Raw genomic sequence first — 9,985 nt, 5'->3', positions numbered from 1 at the left:
GGACGTCTAATATTAGCACCACTCTTGGTTTCCTAGTCACAACAACTAGACCGAGTTTAGCCTCCCCAAGATCTATCCTTAGACAACAAGTCTAGTCCAAGTTTACCCATTCCTGGTTGTTGAGTATTATAACCACTCCTGATACCAAATATTCTCTATCACTCTTGGAATTCCTAGACAATTGTCTTATTGCAAGTATTTTAATTCTCTCCAGAATTTACAACAAATTCATGACAAAATTCTTACAAGATACAGATTAGAAGCTCTCAATGAGAAGAAACATTTTTAGTACAATACAATTTGAATTCTTATTTAGTTAGAAACTTGAGTAACTCTCTAAAAAAGGATAAATGTATTGAAGTGTAGTTTGATAATTGGTGAGGTTGTTCCTTTGGATTGAACAGCATCAGACGATGTATACTTGAAGCATGGTAGAGTGTATTTCAATCATATTTCTTATGTTTACTTCTTTCTTATTTTCTTTTCTTCTATTTGTGCTTCTACTTTTCTTTTTATTCAGAAAGATTTAGACGTTGTAGGTTTGGAGATGTAGTAGAAAGCGAGATATGAATTGAAAAAGAGTAGAGTTGATATATTATGATCTTTCTTGAGCTTACTCTCCCTTTTTTTTCTCATTCTTTCTTTTTTCACCTCTTCTCTCTTCTAGAGTTTTCAACAACCTATTTCTCTTGGGTTAATCTTATTTATATATGATACTTTGTGAGATGACCATTTAATACTGAGTTGATTATCAAGATAGACTTCATAGACTTTTCCAATAGTTTGGGCAGACTAATGTCTACACTTTAGAGTAGTGGAGCTTTTTCTTATACCCTTAAGCGAAACTTGAGCTTGTATGATGTGAAAGAGTAGATGGCTTCAAGGGAAACATTTCCATAATGTTCTTCTTCTCTCACGTCTTTTTCTTAGGTGTGTTTTCGTACATGCATTAAATGTTTTGAACGTTGATAAGCGTTAAGCAGTATGGCATGTTCAAGACATTTATCATTTGTCATGTCATTCATAAATGCATTATTTGGTAAGACAAATGGCATGTATATTCATCAGATGATATCAACATAAGATTCTTTTTCAAAGGCTAAAGTGTTTATTGGTCATTCACTAGACGATGCTCTCTCTAGAAAGTTTTGCTTGATATAACACTGTATTGAATAAGAATTTCTTTTATCCTTAGTGTTATATAAGAGATAGATTTTCGTTTTCACAAGATGCTATCTTGTTTTGATCATATAGTCTATTGAAAGATTTCAATGAGAGATATTTTCTTTCATATGCTTGTCTTATGATAATGTTTGTGTAAACTTGTGTCTATGTTCAAGCGAGGTTAGCGCTTGGATACTAAATCATACATGTACTTTTGTTCAGACGACATGGAGTATAGATATTTTCTCAGGAGTTTTATATTGTTTAGCATAGGTTTTGGGCTAGCATTTTGTTTAATGGGGATAACTATCATTTATCCCGACACACTATGTTCTATATGTAGTTTCGATAGCGTTTAGAGCCTCTTTTTAATCATTACACATGATTTGCTTTGTTAGACACTTGATGCTGCAAGTATCTTAAATATAAATGCTTAAGCATTTAGTGTATGTATTTTCATCAAACGCTATCTTCAAGGCCATAATTACTCTCATATTTGTTATATATATATATATATATTGCCCTAATGATTCAAATAGATGGTTTTATTTGTTAAGCATTTGTCTTTTGGGCATATCCAATTGTTTATAGATTCTTTCTAAAACAATATTTCGTTGAGTATTGTTTGATAAATTTCAAAACATGGGTTGTTGGACATTCTAAATTTGTCTCAATAAAATCTTTTGCAGATTTGGAGTACTGATGGACGAACGCTCCGAGGAGAAGACCGAATGAGATAGATTATGGCGAGATAAATTTGATTTAAGATTTCCTCGAGGCTTCTTCAAGAGTAAGACGCAGTGGAATGATTAGAAAGCTCTAGATCGAGAGCTAAATCAAAGAAGAACGAAAGAAAGTGATTGAGGATGTGGCAAGGGTGTTGATGCATGCATGAGAAGCTGATGTAGATTGATGAAATGGCGCTTCGTGGAGGAGAGAGAATCTGATCGAAACACAATGGAAAAAAAATGGAAAAATGAAGGTAAGGAACTATGCTTGGAAGGCGGCTAGAGGAGGATCTCTAGGATTTTCTAGCCTCGACTTTCAAGGAGGAATTGTTTTTGGACTTCAAAAAATCAATTTCTCATATATCTCAAAAGTGCATATACAATGGTGCGCTGGGTACTTATGGTGACTCATACTCCATGCAGGCTAAAAATTTTATACAATCAACACAAGAAATACAACTAAAGGACACTAAGAAAGGTTCGTTGGCCAGTATGCCTTCAAGTACCTTGAGCTATTGCTAGTGATTAGGGAACTCATTTTTGTAATAGGTATATTGAAGTCTTACTAAAGAAGTATATAGTGGTGAATAAAGGTTCTACACTATACCAACCCCAAACTAATGGGCAAGTTAAGATCTCCAATAGAGAAATCAAGAAAATTCGAAAAAATCTAGTGAAACCTAACAAAAAAAAGATTGGAGCAATTTGGGATGTCTCCAATTAGAGTTATTTTTGGGCAGGCATATCACTTATCTATGAACATTGAGCATGCATATTAAAGTATGTATCATGGATAATGATTAAGTAGGACAGTGGCGAAAAACTTTGGTTGTAAGAATTTAATAAGATCTAAATGGAAAGTTATGAAAACTCAATTTTACGAGAAGAAGACTAAAAAAAATCATGATCAATCTATTGCGGCCAGGAAGTCTTATTGTCTAATTCTACCCTTTAGCTAATGTCTGGTAAGCTTCATTCCTATTAGATTGGGCCCTTTCTCATTAATAATATTTATCCTTATGATGTTATAGATTTATAAAGTGAGTCCTCTAACAAAACTTTCAAGGTTAATGATCAACTTCTCAAGCTTTTTGATGAGAATCCTGTTTTACTGGAGGAGACGGTTGAAGAAATAGGCCTGCAGTTATTCACATTCCTTAAATTTGATGATGAATCCCTTTTTCAAAATTTTTGCGTTACACTTCATTTTTGACCATTTTTATAGTGAGGAATGTGTTGTTTAAGTGTAAGGGGAGAGTAATGGTGTAAGACTTTTAGTAAATTGTTGTTTTAATTATTTACTTTTTCTAATAAATAAATTTTTTTAACATATTTTCACTAAAATTTGCTTTAATGATGGACATTTTCGAAATTATAGAAAAAATGGTTTCTTTATTAGTGTTGTTTGGATTCTTTGTAGATTGCTAATTAAGTTAGTCATGAGAAATTTTAGGTTGAATATTTTGTGATATAATTGTCACTACTGAGATTTTAAGCCTTGTTGGATGAATCATTTTATGTCATACCTTATAATTTTTGTCTAATTTTTGCTCGTTTGATATGTGCTAAAACTTAGGTTGAATCTATATCTTGCAATATTTGTCTACATTGATGATAATCCATTTGTCAATGTTAAACTACTTTTAGGTCGCACTAAAAGTCAACAAGCCCTAGTCCCCACTAATATAGTATAGGACAATCAGGGAATCAATCCGTAGACTCAGTGAAAATCAAGTTTAGAAAATGAAGTTAGATCTTGTATTATTTATTAACTACCTAAACTAGGTCGGGACATTAAATGAAAATAAAGAAATTAAAAAAAAATAAGAAAATCTGTTTAAGGAAAGAAAGAATATGAACTAAAAGGAAAAATAAAAGAAAATAGAAATATAAACCATCTAAGACAGAAATAGAAATTAAACTAATATGAGAATTACAAGCAACTCAAATTGAAAATTGAAAGCTAAACAAATCCTAAAAGCCAAATGAATATGCTCAGTTATGAAGTAACTGAACTTGAATGTTGCAGACACAGATGTACAATCTAAAGTAAAGAAAAGTCAATAAGAAACACCTAGAACTAATGATCAAAAGAAAGAATCAGGGAAGAAACTCATGAATCAGAACCAACTCTAGTCTAAGCACTTGTAAAAAAACAATAACCTACACTATCAACATCATTATTATCATTCACAAATTGAACCTTCTCAAACAGAAACTAAAGGAAAATAAATCCTAAATCTATAACATTTCCAAATAACAAAAAACTAAACTATGAAGAAACAGTACCTAAATTTTAATTAACCAAAAGCAAAATAACAAACTCACAGAGAGAATTGATTTCATAGGAGAAATGCACATTGGAGTGAATAAAAGAGTGCTTAGAGTTCTCAAGAAGACATCCTGATAATGTGAATCCCAATCCAGGGTATTCTAGGTCATATTTCAGAATTTTGAATTGACTCTTTCCATTTATTTATCCAACCAATGTTCATTTTCACAACAAATTAAAATATAACACTGAAATGACTTAGTCTGACAATCATGAAGGTTAACATCTCTCAAAAAGACCTCTTGAAAATCTAGGCCCACCTCGGGGTCCTATTACATCCAAACAGAGAATTGCGGATGTTTTCCTTCAAAATTCTAAATCACAATCCAATTACAACATACAACCACACATACTAGAAAAAAAGATAAAAACATAAATCTGATGAATCTTTATGCATTGAACTCATCTCTAACTCGAGAAGAGATCTCGATAAAGAATGCTCACTACGGAAACATTTAATTTCAAAAGGAATCATAAAATTGCAGAGATACAGAATCCAAATTATTTTCTAAGCAAAACCATTGCAGACATCAAAATCACAGAACAATCTCTAACACAACAAACAAGAATAAAAGGAAAACACAAAATCGAATTTAATTAATATGAAAAAGGAAAATTACAAACACTATACCAGAGATCTCCGAATGAGGAGCTCACAGATTGTCACGGTTCCATGAATCTCGTCAGCGAAATCTAGAATCAAGAACAATATCTCTACTTTAAGAAAAGCGAATAAAACCCTAAACTAAAGAATGGAGAACTGTAAACTGAAAGTAAAGTGCGTGTTGTGTCTGTTTACATGGTGAAATCACTTTATAGAGGGTCAGAAAAACAAAGGAAAATAAAAGAAGGAAAAGGAAAAAAATGAAAGAGGGAAAGAAAGTTTGCTCTATATGCATTTGATCTTCTCCCTCCACGTGGCAGCTCCGGTCATCTTCCATCTCCACCGGTCAGCTTCTTTGCAGGGTCACGTGCTTCATTCTCGGTCCAGGGTCATCTTCTTCGGTCAGTTTCTTTCCAAGCCCTAGCTCGTGGTTCCTTTTCTCAAGTGAATTTCTCTCTTTCTGCCAAATGAATGCGTAAGGTGAAGACCCCCAAAAGCTGCAGCTACTGCCACTCTTCAAGACTCACCGTTTTACTAATTCAGCTGCCCAAATTCCAGTCACAACAACGGCCCAAAGCAGCTGCAGCATTCCAATTCCATTGGAGTGTTTCATCCTACACCTCCAAGATCTCATCCTGCACCTCCAAAAATTTCACTTTTAGCCTTCTGACATCTCATCATTATCCTACACCTTTAACCTTATAAAAAATTTTATTTTTAATTTTAATAAACATATTTTTATTTTATATTCTTTTTCTTGTTAAAAAACTCTACACCACCTTAATAATAATTAAATTTAAAATTCTAATATTATTTAATATAATTTTATATTTTAATAATTATTAAAATATAATTTATATTATGATAATAGTTATATTAAAAATATAAAAATAAAATAATTAAAATAAAAATAATAACAAAAAAATAAAATTATCTTAAATAAAATATTTAATATATCAAATATATTAAATTACATTAAAATATTAAATTAAATTAAATAATTATTAAAATTTAAATAATAAACAAAATTTTAAAACAATTATTTATCAAATAACAAATAAAATTATATTAAATAAAATATTAAATTATATTAAAATATTAAATTAAATTAAATAATTATTAAAATTTATATACAAAATGAAATTTTAAAAACTATTCTTTATCGGATATGGATATCCGATTCTTAACTTATCGGATATCTATCCGATTAACTAATTTTTCAAAATTTTATTTTTTTAAAATTTTAATAATTATTAAAATTGATTTAATATTTTAATATAATTTAATATATTTAAATATATTAAATATAATTTTAAATATTATTTTTATTTTCATTTTTATTCTTATTTTAGTTATTATTTTTCAATTTTCTTAATAAAATTATTTTAAAAATATAAATTATATTTTATTAATTATTAAAATATAAAAATATAATAAATAATATTATAATTTTTATTTAAGTTTAATATTTATTAAATTTTAAATAAAAACAAAAGTATTAACATATTTTATAGACTTTAATATATAAATAAGTTTTTAAAATTTTCATTTTTATTTAAAATTTAATAATGATTTAATTTATTTTAATATTTCATTATAATTTAATATATTTAAATATATTAAATCCAATTTATTATTATTATTTATTATTATTATTATTTTTATGTTTTTAATATAACTATTATTATAATATAAATTATATTTTAATAATTATTAAAATACAAAATTATTTTAAATAATATTTAAATTTTAAATTAAATTAAATTAAATTATTATTAAGATAGTGAAGATTGTTTTTAATAAAAAAGAAAAAAAATGGAAAATATTTATTAAAGTTAAAAATAAAGTTTTGAAAAAGTTGGAGGTGCAGGATAAGATGTCAGAAGGTTAAAAGTGGAATTTGCGGAGGTGCAGGATGAGATCTTGGAGGTGTAGGATGAAACACTCATTCCATTGCTTGTAGTGTAGTGCACCTCCAACAGACCAAGTGGCCCATTCCCAGCATAGCAGCACCGGCCCAAAGCTTTTTCCAATAAACCAAATATGCATCAAGAGCGTCAGCCAGCCCAAATGTTAGTGCACTCAACACTTTACAACAGCAGCAGCCCTATTTATTTCATATCTGCACTAAGGAAAAAAAAATAAATCAATATCAAATTAAAGAAAAGAAAAGGAAATCTAACAACTAAGAAGAAAGATTTTTATCAAAGATTTTCTAAAAAAAATAAAATTTTCTAATTATTAACAAAAACTAAAAATTATATCTAAAAACCTAATTTTAACTAAATTTATGCAAAACTAAAGAATTCAAGGAAAAACCTAAAATTAGCATAATTCTAAACAATTAAAAAAGAAAAGAATTCTAAGAAAAGATTTTTAACCTAGAAAAATATGCAAATCTAAAGTGTTATCAGTCAACCCTTTCGAGCCAATGGACTTTATCACGACTTCTAAACACTAATTACAAGCCTTAAAATCGAAAATTCATGATTATCTTTACCTTAGAGGATAAAGGAGTTTTGTAATCATTTTAGGATTGAATTCTTAAAACATTGTAAGGATGTACATAATTTCTTTATCTTATCTCATCCTGTGAATGATTCACAGTTGGCAAAGAAAAAAAAATGTATAAAAGAAAGAAAGAAAAAAATGAATAAATAATTGTTGATTAAGAAAATAAATAATGTGTTAAAGAGACAACAAATAAATAATGTGTTAAAGAGACATTGAGTCCAAAGGTACAAAAGAGGAGTTCAATTGTAATATTAAAGTTGCATATTATTTACATTTACTTTCAAATTTTTCCCATTTATCCTGTATTTTCTATGTTTTAAGATTTTAATCACCAAATTTACCCACCTTTACATCTTTCTTATTACATCCCATATGAAGTTCTATTAATGTTTTCTTCCATGTTATTCAATGGTTGCGAATATTATAGTATTGATATGTTATGATAATGCTTGCTCACATGAGTTCTTTGAGTGTGTATACAAACCTAAACACTTGAGTGGAAGAGTTTTTCATAAAAAGACTTTATCATCTTTGATTCACCTTTTCATTCAATTTACCTTCTTATTTTTTAAAGTAGGGACTTCCATTAATATTTTTCATGATTCCTTGATTTCTTGAAGGTTGTCTACCATTATGAATTCTTTTGGTTTGTAGTTGAATATGTTTTTGCATGTTATTTTTTTATCATTCTTGAAGTTCATGACAATTTTTCCCAAAGTGCAAAATAGAATGTATGGGAGAATTTGAAAATATATTTTCATTCATCTTTAAAACATTTAATCTTAACTTTCTTAGATGATAATTGAGACTAAATTCACTATTTTAGCAAGAATTTTCTCAATTGGGATAACTGTTCAACAAAAATCATTGATAAAAAATTAGTTTATAAAGCTTAACAAATGCTAAATGGTCTAGTCAAACGAATCTCATGAGAAAGTCTAATTTGTTGAGTTTCACTAAATAGTTTATTGTATTGTATGTGTTGAATTTTGATGATAAATAACTTATATGTTTGAATGTATACATGCTCTTGCACTACAGGAAAAGCGTTAATTTCCGAAGGAATAATACCGACGGCCTTTGAGGTCTTCGGTAAAGTTGATTTATCGAAGGATGTACCGACGGTCATGTAAGTGGTTGATTACCAAAGGCTTTTTGAGTTTACCGAAGGCTCCATAGGCCGTCGGTACAAGCATCGACCTAGTGAAATGAAAATTTGGGATTTCCCTCTCCCATTCTCCAAATTTTAGTTTCCAGAGAAGCTTTCCCCCAATTTTTCGTCTCTCACCTCAGAACCCCCAAGCATCTTCCTCTGTCGTTTAGAAATCAAAATTAACCCCTTTTTTGCTGCAATTGCTGTGTCGACGTTAGGATAGTGCCAGTGAGGAGGGTGGTGGTTGAGGGATTACATTATTCCGAGGGGGTTGTTCGAAGGTGGTGGTCGCAGCGTGACGACGGTGTTGTGGCGACCTCTAGACGGTGTGCTCAGAACTTGAAGGAACTTGGTTGAGGGACTTGTTGGAGGGGCGCCCTCCTGGCGCCTTCACCATACCACGTGAGCTTCTTGATCCATCAACCGTGGCAGAGGCCATCAGTGTGATCTCTTGCTGGTACGAGGATAAAACTGAATGGGGACAGCGTGTCGGATGGATCTATGGATCAGTTACTGAGGATGTCGTTATTGGCCACAGGATGCACAATAGAGGATGGAAATCAGTTTATTGTGTTACCAAGCGTGATGCATTCCGTGGCACAACTCCCATAAATCTCACTGACAGACTACATCAAGTCCTAAGATGGGCAACTAGGTCGGTTGAAATATTCTTCTCAAGAAACAATGCATTTCTAGCTAGCCCAAGAATGGAGTTTCTCCAACCGATTGCATACCTTAATGTTGGAATCTATCCATTCACTTCCTTTTTCCTTATAGTCTAGTGCTTCCTCCCTGCACTCTCCCTCTTCTCAGGCCAATTCATTGTTCAAACTCTCAACATCACTTTCCTTGTTTATCTCTTGACCATCACTGTGACTTTGTGCATGTTGGCTGTGCTTGAAATCAAGTGGTCCGGCATTGAGCTGGAAGAGTGGTGGAGAAACGAGCAGTTTTGGTTAATTGGAGGAACAAGTGCACATCTAGCTGCAGTGCTGCAGGGTTTGCTCAAAGTGATAGCAGGGATTGAAATCTCTTTCACCTTGACATAAAAATCTGGTGGGGATGATGTAGATGATGAGTTTGCTGATCTCTATGTTGTGAAGTGGATATCCCTTATGATACCACCAATCACAATCATGATGGTTAACCTGATAGGAATAGCAGTTGGAGTTAGCAGAACAATATACAGTGTGATACCTCAATGGAATAGCAGTTGGAGTTAGCAGAACAATATATCAGTGTAATACCTGATAGGAAAGGTTATTACTTTTTTCTAGTTTATGCATTTCATGTTCTAATCTATATTGTTATTCTTTTTATGATTAACTATGAAGTTGTAAATCATTTACCCTGCGATATCAGCCATTATGTTTTCAGCTTAATAAAAGAATACGGTCTAAAGCAATGATTATTATGTTATGCATCAAGTGGGAGCAATGATTCTTGTCGGTCACCGGTGATTATGTTTCTTAAATTAATTTTCTTGGATT

The 9,985-nt window shown here is 30.8% G+C and overlaps 1 pseudogene; it reads left to right on the top strand.

Moving 5' to 3' along the window:
- The first annotated feature begins 8,968 nt into the window (after positions 1–8,968).
- Positions 8,969–9,718, top strand: LOC148193899 (cellulose synthase-like protein D3 pseudogene; annotated as a pseudogene).
- The last annotated feature ends 267 nt before the right edge of the window (positions 9,719–9,985 follow it).

Source organism: Vigna umbellata, chromosome 8 (assembly GCF_029865625.1).
Source record: "Vigna umbellata cultivar VRB3 chromosome 8, Vumbellata_1.0, whole genome shotgun sequence".
Lineage (NCBI taxonomy): Eukaryota > Viridiplantae > Streptophyta > Magnoliopsida > Fabales > Fabaceae > Vigna > Vigna umbellata.
Note: the sequence above shows the minus strand (reverse complement) of the source record. Positions and strands in the feature narration are given on the sequence as shown.